The sequence below is a fragment of the Mastigoproctus giganteus genome, chromosome 7, assembly GCF_048544385.1.
Source record: "Mastigoproctus giganteus isolate SK-2022 chromosome 7, ASM4854438v1, whole genome shotgun sequence".
NCBI lineage: Eukaryota > Metazoa > Arthropoda > Arachnida > Uropygi > Thelyphonidae > Mastigoproctus > Mastigoproctus giganteus.
The window spans coordinates 14321598-14339955 of NC_143581.1; the positions used below are offsets into that span (position 1 = coordinate 14321598).

The window sequence follows — 18358 nt, forward strand, 5'->3', positions numbered from 1 at the left end:
TGATAGAAGGTTTGAAAAAACTGTAAAATACCCTCAACAATAACAATATACCTAATAATTACATCAGACACCATATAAATGCTGCCATACAAGCAAAACTCAAACAGCAACCAATGAACATTAATCCTAATAGTATCATAGAAAAAATCTTTTCCACAAAATAAAAACGCCCCTATTAGAGATAAAAATTAGCCCCAGGTTAATTGTGCATAGGCGAGGCTCATCACCTATCTGCAAGGTACCTGGATGTCCAGATTCAAACCCTACTTGCAGGACTATAAACACCATATAAAGTAAAGACACCGATCATTATCACCATGCAAGAATAGATAACTAGTGGGTTGGTTGGGGTCACCACAAACCTGATGCCCCCATGTAGAACCAAATTCAATAAGAAAAATAAGTTCAGTACATATAAAAACTATGCACGTATAATGGCTAATTGTCCCTAAACAATTGCATTAACGTAGCACAACTCTGTTAACACCCCTTAATAATTAAAAATCATCAAAGACAACTCCTATATATTATATATGTTTATTTTATATATAAACTATAGTTGTTATAATATAATTATAAACAATTACAATTCATAATACAAATTAGCATTAGTAGAGGCATTTGATGCAAGAAAGCAAGCATATGCAGCATCAGCCAAAAAAAAAGAAAAAGAAAACCACTTCCACTTCACCCCTCTGTTCGTTCAAAATACCTGTCCAGCTGAGCCTTAAACTTATTTAGGCTATCAACTTCCAGGGATGGAAGTCTGTTCCACCAACCAACCACTCGGCACGCCTATCCTACATCTGTCTTTTCTCAATTTGAATTTATGCCCTCTCAGGTGATTATTCTGAGCAAGAGGAAAAATCCCATCAGCATTGAGCATGCTCGAACCATTCAAGGCTTTATACACCTCTATCAAATCACCTCGCTGGTGCCTAGTCTCCAGACACTGTAATTTGCAAAACTTAAGCCTTTCTTCGTAAGAGCACCCCTTTGTTCCATTCACTAATCTTGTTGCCCTTCTCTGTACTCGTTCCAGCAGCTCTACATCAATCTTGAAATGAGGCCTGCAGACCGGTATACAGTACTCTTGGTGTGGCCTGACCATTGCCTTATACAAGGGAATAATCACCTCCTTATCCCTGCTAGAAAAATTCCTATATATCATTGACAATACACCATGTAGCCCGTTTGCACTGCTCAGAGAACTTCATATCTGCCTGCACAACCACCTCCAGGTCCCTTTCATTCTCTATCACTGTCAGTGTAGTACCAGAGTTGATATGTTGCGCTGGGGTTGCTGTTTCCCATATGTAGTACTTTACATTTGTCAATGTTAAACTTCATTTGCCACCTCTCAGCCCATCTGCTCAACCTTTCCAGATCCTGTTGCAGCAGCATAGTGTCAGTAGTGTCCATGACAACCTTGCCAACCTTCATATTGTCTGCAAACTTGGAAATTAAGCTTGATATACCATTATCAATGTTATTTATAAATACAGAAAACAATGGACCCAACACAGACCCTGAGGAACTCCACTAATAACATTAGTCCACGATGAGTAGTGTCCATTGATTACCACTCTGTCTTCTCCCCCTCAACCACCCCTTAATCCACAGCAGCAATTTGCCTCCAATGCCACACTGCTCCAATTTGTGCAGCAGTCTTCCATGTGCAACAGTGTCAAAAGCCTTTCTAAGATCCAAATATATAATATCAAAGTTATTCCCTGCATCCAGTTCTTTTGTGACTGCATCATAGTATCCAATCAAACTGGTCAGGCAAGACTTCCCCTTAACAAAGTCATGCTGTGTCTGAGCTATAATTGAAGTCTTGTCTAGATGATCCTGCAGTGCTTCTTTAACCAGTGCCTCCATTAATTTTCCTGGAACAGAAGTTAAACTCACAGGTCTATAATTACTTGTCAGCCTTTGATCCTCCTTTGTGAATTGGGGTCACATTTGCACATCTCTAGTTTGTGGGTACCTCCCCTGAGTCCAAGGAAGCTCTCATAATTATGGCTAAGGGTTTGCTTACTTCCTTTGCTGCCTCCTTTAATATAACTGGATAGATTCCATCCACCCCGGGTGCCTTTCTTGTGTTAATCTTCAACAATTTCTCCTCCACTTTACTGTCTTAGTTATTACAGGATTCTCTATCTTACTGCCAGAGTTGAATACACCTGGCATTCCCCTCGCTGAATAACTCCTCATTTGTGAATGTCGATGCAAAATATTCATTTAGTTTGTTAGCAACCTGAGCAGGATCATCAACAGTTGAACCATCGATATCAAGTGGACCAATCTGATTCATCCCCTTCCTTCTAGAGTTTACATAAGTAAAGAACTCTTTGCTGTTTTTCTTTGCATCCCTTGCCAAAGATTTCTCGTAATCTGCCTTCGCCTGCCTAACTTCCTTTGTAACTTGGTTACAGATCAACTTGTATCTATCATAGGCTTCTGTGTCACGTGTTAATTTGTATGTATCCCATGCATTTTTCTTCTCTGCAATGTCTCATTAGTTCATCTGACATCCATTTAGGCCTAAACCTTGAACATTGTTTCTTAGTTGGTATGTAAAGCCTAGTAGCTTCCAAGATAAGTTCTTTGAATGGTTCCCATTTTGAATTTGCTGTTGGTAACATCATCAGTTGGTCCCATTGTATAGAATTTAAATACTGTCTCAGTCCATCGTAGTCGCCTTTACTAAAGCAATAACCCTTCCCTTTACCCCAATGGTAGTTACCTCTTTGAGTAAATTCCACTTCAGCACGCTGTGATCACTGCCACTTAATAGTTCATTTATCTGCAGATTCTTAATGCGTGAAGAATCACTACTGATAATCAAATCAAGAGTATTACTCCCTCTAATTGCCCCTCGAACATGCTGATGTAGAAAACAGTCATCCAATAAATCCACAAAAGCTTTGCTAGTGTGTGAGTGACCAACCCCCAATTTCCAGTCAATATCTGGGAAATTAAAATCCCCCATTATAAGACTGATTTACTGGCCCACTATTTCCCTGTACAGTTTCTTATTATACTCATTAGAGTCATTAGGCTTATAGCACACTCCTACTCAATTTTGATTACTCTCAAATTATATACTTATATAATAATTTTATTCTTTATATAGAGGTACTAGAATTTTAATACCTCTATATTTAGAAAAAAAAGTCCTGGGTACATGTTTGTCATGTTGGGTCCCACTTGACAAGGGAGCAGAAAAGGTTAACTAACATAATATTCTATGTAATTTTTTATTTTTTGTGACACAAATTTGAATGAAATGTTTCTGTTTTACATGGTTTTGTAATTTGATTAATGTTTATCTGAGAAATAGGCTCATTAGTCACTACCAATATTATTGGACAAACAGCACTTTTATACTAAAAATTAATAACTTAATCTTTGGGAATGGTATAAAAGTTATCTTCAGCAAAAAATTAAAATTGCCATTAGTGAAGTGGAATAATGAATTGAAATTTCAGTAGTAGAATGACTTTTCAACTTGGCTTTTTGTTTGTTCATTAATGCTGCTTTGTGAAATGAGGTTATCATTGGATTTGATAAAAAAAAAAAAAAAAAAATTCTGGGTTTAGTAAAGCGTTACAAGAGTAAAACTCCAGGTTTTATTATTTTTTTCCCCTTGTGTATTTAGAGAATATACTGACATCCTTGAAGTGATGTGAATAGTTGCACATGTTAGACTACAGATAACTAATGATTGATAATTATATCTGATTAAGGATGATGTAATTAGCTATAATTGCAAATATATTATTTATTGCTTACTAATTGTTAGTTCTCTTTTCAGAGAAGTAACCCTGGGCTTGATGGATTATAAAACATGGTAAGTACAAGTGAAATGAGGTTATTGGACTTCTGGTTTTAAAATTTTTAGTAAAGCTTGTATGATTTTTTTTCGCCCCCCCCCTTATGTGTTTAGAGAACATCCTTAAAGTGATGTGAATAGTTGCACATGTTAGACTACAGAAAACTAATGATTGATAATTATATCTGATTTAAGGATAATATGATTAGTTATAAATGCAATTAGTTATATCATTGCTTACTAATTATTTTTTTTATTATTTTTTTTTAGGCAAATGGTCGTTGGACAAATCGAATATAAAATGTAAGTACAAGTGAAACAAGATATTTGTTGGACTTGACAAAAAAAAATATTTTTTTAATAAAGATTTGAGAGCAAAACCTAAAGTGTTTTTTTTTTTTGACATGGGCACTTATGTGGTTGAGGGGACTTACCACTGAAGTTTCTGCTTGTCCAGATTAGCATCACTGTTTTTACCAATATTCCCTGTCAGAGACTAAGCAGTTTGGAATTTCCTCTTTTTGATCTTCTCTGGTTTAAAATCTCTACCTCATTCTGTCAGATTCATCTTTCACCTGTATCAATCTCCTAATTCCACTAATCACTGGAAACTCTGACATCCTTTCTTTGAAACACTAATTTTTTCCAGTTTAACTTTTCTAATAGTGAGGTGATTTTCCTTTGATTTTAATATTCACAGCTTCAGTTTTCTATTCGCATACATGCAGCTGGCCAAGATGCTGGGGCTTTTGCAACTAAACATTGTACAGATTATTCATTTACCTACAAGTAAACACATAGGTTGTGTTAGGGTAGCTAAGAATAGAAACAGGTGCATGTATACTTGCGTGTACACCAATCAAACAACCAACACTTGATTCTCACGAATAACCCTTCCAAGTACATGGTCAAGATGAATGGTCCTCTAGGCACCTCAGATAACAGTTTGGTTGTGGTCTCTTCTCCAGGAGCCTTTCTCATGTCCATTCTCAGCCTCGTTTGGCATTACAAGAATGCAAAATGAGGCCTACAAGATTTCAATTTTCCTTGTGTGTTTTAAATCTTCATGTCAATATTTGCTCCAATCCTGTTGAAATTATTTTAGTGTGAAGTGCAATCTTTTATTCCACACTCTCCTTGGAGGGAAAGCCACCCTGCTTTTAGAAATTTTTCTTCCAATTTCACATATAAAAATATATTTGTCTAGCAGCCTTTGCTGCAGGCTAATTCAGTCATAGTGAAAAGAAAGCCCAAAAATGTCTGCCCTCTCCAATGCAGATTTTTTTTAATCAAACCCTAAAAATGAAAGGTATTAGAACCTATAGTACTTAGATTTGAATTTCTGTAGATTGTAATTTTCAGGAAATACATATGAAGGAGGGTTGCTCCAGAAAACTGCAGTTAAGTGAAGAAGATAAAGTTGGTTCTGTGAGTTTGTAGTTGGAGAGTAAATGGATGTTGTGTGGTGGCAGCATGTGCCACTGGCCAACATCCATTTACTACTTGGACTCCCTCCAGTCACTGTCTGGTAGAGTAGAGGTAGCATGATTATACACTAGCTGATCTGGATGCCTCCTAGAGTTACCAATAGGTTCGGTCCAGTGTACTAACTAGCGGCCGGCCTGCAAACACTGCTTTAGAGCTGCACCCTCGAAATGTAAGGAAGTTTGGATCTCGCCATGGTGTTCATCATAACCTCAAAAGACATCAATCATTTGGTTAATCTTTGGGTTAAAAAAGGTTGTCCGAAAAACTGGCAGTGAAATTTTGAACAAGCTGACAGTAGAAAATTTGTTTGTCTAAATGGTAGTCGGGCATTCTGGTCTCTTATGAAAGCAATAGGTCACAGCTTTTGTCCCTCTGTCATCCCACCTCAGTTACTCTGGTTCCCTTGTCACTTCAGCTAAAAAAAAAAAAAAAGCTGACTTACTAGTGTCCAGCTTTTTATGTAACTCTTATTGGTGATCTTGATAAACTAAGCTCCTACCATTCCCATAACACTCCACTTGATGCCTCCTGTGGTCTTCCGTCAAAAGGATGTCAGAAGAATTTTGAATGATCCATGCCAAGAAAGTTTTGGGTCCTGATGTTTCTGTGCTTGTTGGTTTACCCCTGTTCTGTGTTGCCTTTTTATACTTTCTTATTCCACTGGTATTTTTCCCCTCTGCTTGGAAATTTGCTGATATCCAGCCAGTTCCTAAAAAGAGTGAGACATCTTCCATCTAATTATCTTGTTGCACTCACTTCCACTCTTTCTAAAGTAATGGGGAAATCCATTAATTGCCAACTCCTAACTAAACCATCTTAATCTTCCAACTGATCAGCTGGTGATTTATTTGCACATGGACAAATTCAGTGGAACAAAGGCTTTTGATTGTGATTGGCATAAAGGTATTCTAAATAAGCTTTCAAATTATGGATTGGCTTTTTTATTTTTGTGATTGGGTATCCAGTTTTCTCTCACTTGACAGTGGTAGATAGCTCTGTCTTCTAACTTCACTAATGCTGGTGTTCTCCAAGGTTCAGTTCTTTCTCCCTCTCTTTTCCTCTTGTACACTGGTGTGCAAAACTTAAGGGCCAGTCAGGTTTTCACCTGTAGCTACTCGTAGGAGTGGCCTAGATATGGGGAAAGGAACCTTGTGAGGTACAGAAATGATTAAGGATAAACAATGGAAACAAAACGGTACAGGGGGACTTTATTCAAAAATAGCAACATAGCTCTGGCTACCGTGATACAGTTGCATCACTGCCAAAGATGGAACAAAGGGAAGAGGTGGTCCTCAGTAGGAGATATGGCCACCCCTAATGTCGATGCAGGCTTTGCACCACCTATTCATATTTAGAACAACATTGTTGATAAGTTCTTGTGGTAACATTGTCCATTCCTCTATCATCTTCAGCTGGTGAACATTTTCTGGTGGGTGTGCCGCCAGTGTGTCCCATATGTGTTCTCAATGTGACTTAGATCGGCGGAAATAGGCAGGCCAACACATACAAACAATGTCCTCACTTTCCAAAAACATATCGCAGCTGCCGTGCGATGGGATGTGGGACTATCATCCGTAAACACTAACTTGGGGCCAATTTCACCTTGGAATAGACACATGGGGAAAGATTACTTCAGTACAGTAGCATGCACTGGTTACAGTACTGTCTTCCAGTATCTGGAGTTGTGTACGTCCATCCAAGATAATGCCTCCCCAGACGAGAACACCTCGACTACCATATCAATCCCTTTCAGTGATGTTTGTGGGGTGGTACCCTGTGCAAACCTATCTTGCCAGATTAGCTGACGTCCAGAATCACTGCTGAGACTGAATCTACTCTCATCAGTAAAGAGTACCTTACATCATTGCGCTGCTGTCCCGTCCTTGTGTTCAATGCACCACTGTAAATGATGTCTCTGATGGGCAGGTGTTAAAGGGACACAGCGGACTGGCTGTTGGGCAAACAGTTCACCTTTTGTGGAGTTGCCTGGCCATGGTAAACTGTGATGTCCTGTCTGGTGTCTGTTCCTCTTGGCCTGTAGGAGTATATAGTGGTCATCATTGGGCATTGTTTTTTTGTGGACGACCACCACTGGTCCTTCAAACAGCTGTACCTGTCATTCTGACGGCCAACCATGTAAGTGAGACAATGCTATTGGCAATACCAAACTCCACTCGCACTTCGAGCTTCCCAATTATTCACCCTGGGTATGGTCATACAGTGTTATCTACTGGCCATTTCGTTGTCTGTAGCACTGTATGAAACCAATTGAATGTCTAACAATCATGCTCACCATTTGGTAATTTGCACATAACTGCTGAGCTGCTGCTTTTATCTGTTTATGTGAGCCCTCTCATCACGGTTCAAATTTTTGCATGTGTATCTGCTTTCTACTTAATGGCCTTTCTACTGCTTTCTACTTACAGTTATGCAAATCTCCACAGGCTGTTTCTTTTGATTTTGTGGTTGTAACCTTTAGAAATAGTATTGGTACTTAAGTTTTGCACACCAGTGAGTACTGATGAATTTCGTCCACTGACTGGAAATCCTATCTATAATTTTGCTAATGATATCACATTGCATTTGACCTAGTTTGAGAAACCTTGCCCTGTGCAAACAGCTTCAACTTCTCGAATATCAACCACCATCAGTTCCTTAAATGCCGATCTCCAGGTACTTTTACAGCGGATCAAAAATATCTTAATTTCAATCCTTCTAAAACTCAAATTGTCTAATCTCAAAAAGGATTTCTCTGCCCCTGTACTGATCTTTGATGACCCACACTCAGATTTCCAGACATCACATCTCTGTTAGGGATTGCCCTGACTTGTAATCTCTCTTGGCATAAGCCCATCACAAAAAATTTCTTCCTCTGCATCTAAAATACCAGGTTTTTTCTTTTGCTTTCAGCACTACATTTTCTTCTAAATGGCTACTCACTCTCGAAATATCAAATCTGTCCTGTGAAATATTGTTCCTGCATTTGGAGTGGTACCCCATCACCTTGTTTAGGCTCCAATTCAAGAGGGCAGCAGGTTAATTTTTGAACCATCTCCACTGTCCTGTAGATGTTGTTTCTACTGCGTGCCTTTTCTATGGATACTTAGCCGGGCACTGTTCTTCTGAATTGGCATCTACAATTCCCCGCTTTTTAAACCCAGTCCATGCACATGATGCAGTTAGTTGACATTCACTTACTGTCTAACTACAAAGTTGCAGAACCAATTTTTCTTCCCAATTTATCCATTCGTGTATTTCATGAAAATTAAAAACAACAAGTTCAAGCCTAGTCATTATTCAACTAGTATTTCTCTTCATCTTTTCAACCCATGCATGGTACTAAGTACTACAGATTCTAACACCTTTAGTGTTTGAAATTTTTATAAATGAAAGGGGGGGGAAACATCATTGGGGTATGTTGCCCACTGCCTGTGTTAGACTATAGATATCCAGCTTGTTTGTTGTGCTGTAATCCATGGAAACTTGGGAGGGTCTTATAACTGCTGTTATAAATTGTCTGAATCACTCCCAACTTAATGTTTTAAGTATGTGGTGTTTATTTGAATACCAACTATCTTGAGTGAAGAAAATAAAATATTCACCAAGACAGTTTGATATCCCCTCATTTGCATAATTTTATATGGATTAACAGTCTTAAGTGGGTAACGTTTATAATGTAAGTGGTAGTACAAGGGATGTTCAAAAAAAATCTGATGAAAGAAATGAGATAGGGGGAAAATCATCTGGTTTTATTTTTCAATGTAACTTCCCCGAACCTCAATACATTTGTTCCATTTTCTTGGCAATGAGAAAATACCAGACAAATAAAATTTATGTCCTGTCTGTCCAGCAAAGCGATGTCTACATGTTTTTCTTGAGGTGTCGAAACAAGAAATAGTCACTGGGGACCAGTGGCAAATTCTCCTACCCATCCACCGTACAGGCCAGATCTGGCCTGTATGGTGGATGGGTAGATTTTGTAAAGTTTATATCTCTCAAAGCAGCAGCAATGGCACGTAACCTGTGCACTATTCTGAAGAAGCACATCTCTGGAAAGTTTTTGGTAGCATTTTTCCTTTGACATCCCTTAGGTTGTACAGTAGAGATGCATATGACTGTCTGCTTGTGCTCCAAGTAATGAATGAAAATTCCCCCAGCATCACAAAAAATGGCAGCTGTAATCTTGCCAGCTGAAGTTGTCAACTTTTTTGGGTAGGGGAGAACCCTTGTGCTTCCATTGCATTGATTCTTGCTCGGTCTCTGGATCCCAGTGTTTCATCATCCGTGACAATTCTGAAGATGCAAGAAGTGTCAGGATCCCTTCCCATAAAGCTCTAAATTCTCCTCACAACACCGTACTCTGAATTGCTACTGCACAGGGGTCAGAAATCTGGGGTATCTTGTTTTGTTATTTGTGGATTAAAATAAAATTGATTGTCTGTGTGCTCTAGTACTCCCCTCATTTATATTAGAAACTTCGTTTGAATTAGCTTATAAACAACTTCCCAAATGGCAAGTTTAATTCAAATTAATTTCAAATTTTATTGAACGGTATTGTATTTTTTAAGTGTGACTACCACATAATAGTATACAGCAGGCCCCCGTTATAACGTGGTTTGCTTTACGCTGATTCGCTATAACGCTTTCTTATATTATATTATAACCCGTACCTGACTATAACACTGTCACAGATCATACAATGCTCTTTTACGGATTGCATTTTTGCCATACGAAATCGTTTCATTTGATGGAGTCGATAGCTTGAAAACGAATAGCAAAACAGCATTAAAACGTTTTCCATGCTCAGTGAAATTTTCTCGCACGCTAATTTAGTGCAGTACAGTGACTTGTTACGTAGTTCCGAGATCAACATTTTAAAAAATTATCAAATATATTGCTTGTAATATTTGCGTTATATGCATTTCTCCAAAGACTAATCGTCACTCAGTACAGTATTAGACATTGTGCGTAACGGACAGTTTACTCGAACATTGTATCATAATTAATGCAACCAACGCAGTTACATTTGCAAAGAGTTAATAATGGCCAATAAGAATGAAGGGTATAAATGTAAGAAAAAGACTGAATTTTAAAATTAAATTAGACGTTTTGAAGCGAATCGATTCCGGTCAACGACAAGCGGATGTGTGCCATAATTTAGGACTTGCAAGTTTAACTGTAAGAACAATTAAAAAAAAAATAAAGAATTAATTGGTCTCTGACACCAATTTGAGTTAGGCTTGTTAAATTATTCAAAACCCAAATTATAATATATATTCGCTAAAACTCATAAAAAAAATGCTTATTGTTGTAAAAAAAAAAAAAGAAGCCTTGTGAATTATCTCGTTGGCGTATGTAATAGAAAATTCTTCGTGGCAGCTAACTAAGAGTTAACTTGATTAAATCAGAAGTGTTGTAACTTGCAGAATTTTCTGTATATATATCTGCTGTGCGTAAATCCGCTGCCATGACGCAGACTTTGCCGTGTACGTTGTATTTAGTACTTTGTTACGTACTAAAAAGAACCCAAAACATGGATAAGAAGAGACCACTGACTGGATAAGAGCTTGAGCTCTATGCTAATATGAGTGACTCGGAATTTGAAGAGCTTTTTTGGCAAGCTGGGCGGTCCTAGTTCATAGATCAGTCGGATCAAATGCTCTCGTATTATTCAGCACTAAGAAAAACCATCAACTGCATTTTTTATATATATATATATATGCAAAATGCATACACCCTTTACCATCAAGTTATGGGCTTCTCTGAATTTCGGACATTTTATGGTGGAACTGGTAACTTAATGGAAAAGTTACATTGATTCTTTGATTGGAGAAAAAATTAAACATTCCAAAGAAGATTAGGTCTGAACGTAAAATTCATTATTTAGAATTTCAGTTGGCTCTACTGCCAACTGGAAAAAAAACCATGCCCAACTAAGCTGTGTTGAGTACGTACGAGAAATAAATGCCACGAAACACACTATTATTGTCCAGTACGCTAAGAGAAGCTAGCTCTTTGTGTGAAGAAAATATTTTTCTTTTTGTGAAGAAATTCTGTTTTCTGAAGCCATGGTTGATTTTTCATTCTTATCCCAGAAGCCAACTATCCATCAGTTGCACATATTTGCTACAAATATATTCATAGCTGCACCTGAAAGGCAAGTCATACCAGTATGAGTTTACTCGGCATTCAACGTGTTAAATGCATAAAGTTAGTTTTTGTTTGGTTATTATTTACATGGTTTTGAAGAAAATCCATTTAAAAGGAATTAATGTTGCTGGGACTAACAGGACTAGTAATGGTCATAATTGATTATGGATTTTTGATAACCTTAGTTTAATTCTGTTCACTAGCATTTTTTGTTTCATAATTAATGTAGCAATTATTTACTTATTGAAATTTATTGTGCCCATTGCAATGGATGTGTAAGATGTTTTTGTACCAGGTTATTTTGAAAATCTGTGCCATCGGTTTTATTAACCATAATCCTTTTCAACGGGGGCAGGAAGAGCACAATAGTTATCTTTTCATGACTGCTGTGTCTTAAGGTTGGCCCTTTGTTGCCCCTATATCGACTCATTAAGCTCTACTAAACTAAGCCAGCCAAATGTTAATATTTTAATTATTGAAACGCTTGATTACTAACCATTTGGTTGTGCTCATTCTAGCTGTTCTTCAAAATTCACAGTTGCATGATGATATTTTGTTTCTTATGAATTTGTGAAGAACCCATTCACCTTGGAGAACTGATGACAGTGAATTTTTTTTTTTTAAATTTAATTTAACTTTTTTAGTTTATTTTCTTTAAATTATGCCTTTTATTTCCAGATCAGTGGTGCAGTCAAGAGCAGATTTATTGTGATGGACAAAGGTAATGTTTAAATTTTCTTTGTTAATCCTAAGTCTAATCTGCTTTTGAATTAAGTTTGTCCTATGTAGACATAATTATGTCATTGAAAGTAACATAAATGGAAAGAACTAATGTTATTTAAGTTCTTCTGTTTAGGTTTAGTCAATGAAATAGTTTTAGGTTATTATTCAAAACTGTTACATGATGATGATTTCTTTTTTCTTATGAATTTGTGAAGAACTAATTCACCTTGGAGAACTGATGTGATATTTTTTTTTTTTTAATTTAACTTTTTTTATTGTTCATTTTCTTTAAATTATGCCTTCCTTTTATTTCCAGATCAGTGGTGCACTCAAGAGCAGACTTATTGTGATGGACAAAGGTAATGACAGGTGGGGTGGGTCATGTTTAAATTTTGTTCATTAATCCAAAATCCTAATTTATTTTGAACTAGGCTTTTCTATATGCAAGTATATTTTCTATAATTACTTTACATTGTTAAAAGTAACAAATGGAAAGATAACTAGTGTATTATCAGAGAAATAGTTTGGTTATTCTTCAAAATGTCACTGTTACATGATGATATTTTGTTTCTTATGAATTTGTGAAGAACTCATTCACCTTGGAGAACTGATAACAGTGATTTTTAATTTAACTTTTTAATGTTATTTCTCATGGTAATGCAGAATATGGAAACTTTAGTTTCAAAAAAAAATTTTTTCATCCAAATCATGGTTTACATTTAGGGCAGTGGTTCCCAAACTACTGAGATCTATGGACATATGTTTCTATGTGTGTATGTATGCACAGTGGGTTTTCTGAAAAGAAAATTCAAAGTTTTGTTTAAAACAACTCAACTTTATTCTTATCTTTACATAAATATATAATCTATCTTTATCATCAATTTGCTATACATAAAATGAATAATATGACCAGTTCCTGAGGATTATTTTGTGGACCCCAGTTTGGGAACCGCTGATTTAGGTATTGTTAACAGAAGTTTAGTGCAGATTTCTTGAAGAGTGCTACTATTTTAATCATGTCGGGGTATCAAAAATAAAAAAAAAGCAGGTTTGCATTGTGTATCATTAACAGTGTCCTTCAGTAAGATGCCAAGGAAATACGACATGAATTCTAGGAAGGGTATCAAGTTTGCCTTGTTTACTGTATGCAGGTGTGATTTTTTTTTTTCCCCCTCTTTCTTTCCTTCCTCCCTCCCTGTTTCAAGTGGCAGAAACTTACTAAAATGATGCATTAATTATAATCCCCTGCACATGGGTGTTCTTGAAAAGTTTCTTCAAACTTTGGGAGCATGTTCTATTGAGTATAGGGATGAAAAATTTTGTATGGACATTGGTGTAATATTTCTATTTTGAGTTATAACTCACATTTTAAAATCTATACATATTAGAGTGATCTGTATTTCAGAAAAACTCCATAGTAAAAGTACTGAATCCGGGTGCACGCTCACACAGATATATACCCAAGCACCTCATTGGTTAAGTTTCGTATTTCCTAGCAGCCTGATTGGTTATATTGGGTTTAACAATTGAATCTGCGTTTGGATTTAAAGACTAATTTTGTGGTGTTGTCTTCATCTTACTCACATTTTTTTACAGTCTTGTAGCCACAATCTGTGTTTGTTATCAGTTGAGCCTTACAGTGGAAAAAGCATGTGCTGCAACCCTTTGGATTTGTGTGATGATGTAGACCTTTTAGAAGTAGCTGATATTGTTGAAGGTTTTGCTTGGGAGTCATCATCTTCCCAATATGTGATGTTCAACTCCTGTTAGTGATGAACAATACAGCGACGATTCCCTGACTACACAGCAATTACTGGTTGATAGTTATAGCTTAGGTGAAACATTGAAGGACATCTCAAACCATGCATAAGCCTACATTGGGCATACCATGCCAATATATCTTTGTCAAGTATATCTCGATCAGCCTCGGTGTTATCAATAGGTTCGGCCGGTGGCAAGCATGAGGCTCATGCACCAGACATTAATGCTGATGTTGAATATGAAGACGAAGTAAATGTTAACGTTAATGCAGAGTGGAATCCATATGCTGCTAATGAAAGTGGTTTTTCAACATCCAGAGCGTCGATAGTGCTCATCTGGAGCAATGAGGTAATTACATCAAATGGTGGTGGGTACTGTAGTCTAACGTAGCCTTATCTACTAGAATCTCTGATATCTTCAGCATTTAGAAAATGAAAAACTGCCATTTCTACTGATGCAAACTGTTATATTGGAACACCTTGACAGCATTAGAGATCGTTTAAAATTCCGGTGTTTACAAACTCATTCGATGTATCTTTTAACGACGTTTATGCACATTATCTCCAAACTGCTGAGTCGTATACCAGCGTTCAAAACTTTTTCTGCTAAATGCCTCTTTCAGGCATTTAGCAGAAAAAATTTTGCCCGAAAGAGGGGATAAAACTGAGTTCAACGTATATGGCATATTCAGTGCAGTAAGATCAATTAACTAAATTGTGCCTACACATTGAAATATACAGCCTATCCATTCAGATAGACCAGCTTTGTACCTATATAAGTGACTGTGTTAATTTTTCTCTTAGTAGATCTTGTACAAAAAAAAATATCTATTTGTAAATATGGTGTCTTTTTCTTAGTTACTAGAGAAATAACTTTATAAAATTTTACAATTAATAGTTTTAAAACCTTAAAACAACTTTGGGAAGTTACTTTTAGAATGTAAAAACCATTATATTTCAAATATAGAGAAAAAAATTTAGTTGCAGAAAGGACCATTAGATGGAGCCACCATTTGTGGCCTAAGTTATGGGTAACAAAAATATATATATTTAGCCATCAAACACAAAATAGGTCTTTACTTTCAGCTTTTTTGCAGGCAAAGTGGACTAACAATAACAGTATATATTTCCAATAGCATAAAATGCTGGAAATAAAAAAAAAAAAAAAAACTGTTTCAGGTACATAAAACCAGAAGAAATAAACATCTGAGCCTGACTCCCACAATTCATTGCAGAATACAGGTTGCTTGACATCACACTCACACATTTATATCTATAATCACTGTCTGCCAATTACACTCATTCGTACACCAGTCTTAACTAACTCTTAAACAAAATGTTTTATTTTGAGTTAACTCAAAATAAAATGCATTTTGGAATTTTGGAACTGATCCACCTATTGGATGAGGCAGCTTTTCTTAGTGTGAGTCAACTGTAGGTGAAAATTGCTATTGTAATATTTTTTTTTTTTTTTTACTTTGACATGAATACATTAGATAACTAGTATTGTAATGCTCAAATATTCATGAATTTTCACAATGGGCATGGAAAAATTTGTATATAGTGGGTAAATACCTCCAAGAAATGCCTATAATTTTATCCATGGAGCAGGGAGGTAGCAGAGAAAATCAGGTAGTTGCTAATGATACACAAATTTTGTACATCACTACAATCTTACAGTTTCATTGTCATAATTTGGGTAAAGTCTACAGATCTTCAAAAAAATTTTTCCTGGAAGTGTCAATCTTAGAACCATCCTTGGACATATACAACTTTGAATTCTTGTGCACACAGACCCACTCCTAATGTTCTTCATTTGCTATAGAATTTATTATCACATCTCTATTCAAGAACTAGCTATTCCACTTCACTTTAGCCACAATGGTAATCATGAACACTGCTTTGCCCATTCCCCAACTGTCTTTTTCAGTTTCACATGATAGGATTTTTGTCCACAATTTTCATATCATGGATTTGGATTGCTTCTTTGCCTTGCAGATGAAATCTTATGATGGATTGGACCCTGGTCTTTCTTCTCCAGCATACCATCTTGTGCTCTAGTTTAGTAACTGATGGATGTAGAGCAAACAAATATACATTAACTTACAAGGGTTTTTTTTTTGTGTGTGTGTATGTGGCATGTGTGCACATCAGCAGCAATTTTCAATACACTGTACGATGATCTCTCCAGAAGCTTTCCAGTTTCTTCTGTTTTGTGCAATGGCCCATCTCCATCTTCTAGCTCCCCTTGGGTACCATTCTCTAAAATTTTCTTAGTTCTTCTGTCATATCTTTGAGCTGTGTCCTGCCCAAGTCCATTTCAGTTCTTTAGTTTTGATAAGAATGTCCTTTACTTATGTTTGCTGCCTAATCCATGTTTCTATTTTTATCTAAAGGTCTGATTCCTAGTATAATTTGTTCCATTCTTTGCTGTGAAGTTTTCAGCTTCTCTTCCATTCTTTTGGTGAGTGTCCAAATTTGACTTGCATAAGTCAGGGTGGGGAGTATGCATTGGTTCATTACTCCTCAATATGTGACTATATTTCCTGAATGCAATCCACCTGAAATTTATTCTCTTGAATTCCAGCCATTTATCATTATTACAGCTAATGACTTGTCCCAGGTATGGATCCACCTTTTCTATTATTGCTCCTTCAATGATTATATATCCCTTTATGTGGCATACTTGTTCATCATTACTTTTATTTTAGCCATATCATCTTTAGTCCAAAATCCTTAATAACTCTGCATAACATGTACACAAATGCTGCTTTTGAAAATTTGTACATAAAGACTGAAAACCAGCACAATATTGTTCTCCTTTCAAGCACTATAAAATAATTTTACAGTAGTGATAAGGATAGGTTTTAGGGAAGCCATTTGCATAAAAGCATCCAAACTGTTTGTTTGACAATATGAATTTTTCTTAGCCCGATTTTTTACTGTTATATGAAGTTATAGCAGACACCCAATGCAAACTGATATGTTCAGTATCTTGTTTGCTTAAAACTTTTGCTCTCTTCTGTGATCATCCCTGTTGCAATAATCCAAATTACTAATCTCAACTGGGTTTTACTACCTCTCAGAGCTTGAAGAAAAACTTGTCTGATCATAGAGGGCATGAGGAGAGGATAAGTTTATATAATAGTCACTTAAGAACAGTGACTCCTCCCTAACGCTAAAAAAGCTTGTTCAGTTTGTGCCAAATCCAGTAGTTTGTTTTTCTATAATGTCAGTTGATGAAAGAGGTATTGTATTTTCATTGTTTATATGTATTACATAAGCGAGCCAGTGGGCAGTTATAACAGCCTGTAGTATTCATATAATTGTATTTTTTTTCTCTTCTAGTTTGTCATGACTACCAAATGGTGAATTTTCAAATTCTGTAGAGAACTCCAGAATTGGATGATTAATCTGGTGACAGGACAATTGGGATTACACCTCAGTCTATTCCAGCAAAAGTGCCACACTTCCCTCATCAGCAAGAATTAGATAACTTAAGGGACTTAATTCTAATTAAGTGCAGAGTCGTTGAAGTGTTTAAGAGTGCAATCTAGTGGTTATCAGCTGCAAGACTTCTGCCTGAAAAAAAAGACCGTTACACTTGCTGAATCTGTGTGCTGTTTTGATTTGAATTGGTATTTATCTAGAAACTGGCATTAGTGACAATAGAAAGTTTTTAACTAAGTTGAAGCACTGCTTCACAATGGGAATATACATCCATCGATTACTATTGTTCAATCTGTTCTCGTTCCAGACATCGTTTTTTGTTAAGGATATAACTAATTTAACATTGTAATCGTTACGGTATAGTGTAACATATCTTGAACTTGATAGCGTAAGATATAATGTAAAACTATATGTGCAGTATTGTCAATTAATCATTTAAATTTATTATCTAAATGAAAGTCCCAGCAAAGGCTAAAATACACCTTTGTTAAAAGCATTGTAATGATATTTGTCATAATGAAAACTACCGAATTTGATCTTTTGTTAGAAAAATTTAGTATTAATAAAATCTTCTCGAGTAACATGTTATTCAATTTTCCAAAGCAATCACAGATGGGAGAAAGTTTGTTTTCCTTCATGCAAGTTGGCATCTAAAAATTGGCCACCTGAGAGAATAATTTAGTTGTTCTAAAATTAGTTTAACCTTTTGCTAGCATAGGATTACCAGATCTAGAATTCAAATGCTAGGAAAAAACTAGAACATTTTTAGTTTTAAAACAATGATGAAAAAATATTTAAAAAATTATATTTATTATTAAAAATTTACAGTGCATTACTTGTTACTGTCAATCATTTTAAGTAATTATGTTTTTAAATCCATTTTGAAATTTATTTTCAAGAATATTGAATAAATTTATTTTATGACAGTTTTTTTTATATATAAAAAAAC

The 18358-nt window shown here is 35.9% G+C and overlaps 1 long non-coding RNA gene across 1 annotated transcript; it reads left to right on the top strand.

The window, feature by feature from the left end:
- Nucleotides 1–4107: 4107 nt before the first annotated feature.
- Nucleotides 4108–17835, top strand: LOC150082543 (uncharacterized). Its single transcript, XR_016547232.1, has 4 exons — nucleotides 4108–4141; nucleotides 12155–12197; nucleotides 12516–12558; nucleotides 17308–17835. It is a non-coding gene; the product is annotated as an uncharacterized LOC150082543 (long non-coding RNA).
- The last annotated feature ends 523 nt before the right edge of the window (nucleotides 17836–18358 follow it).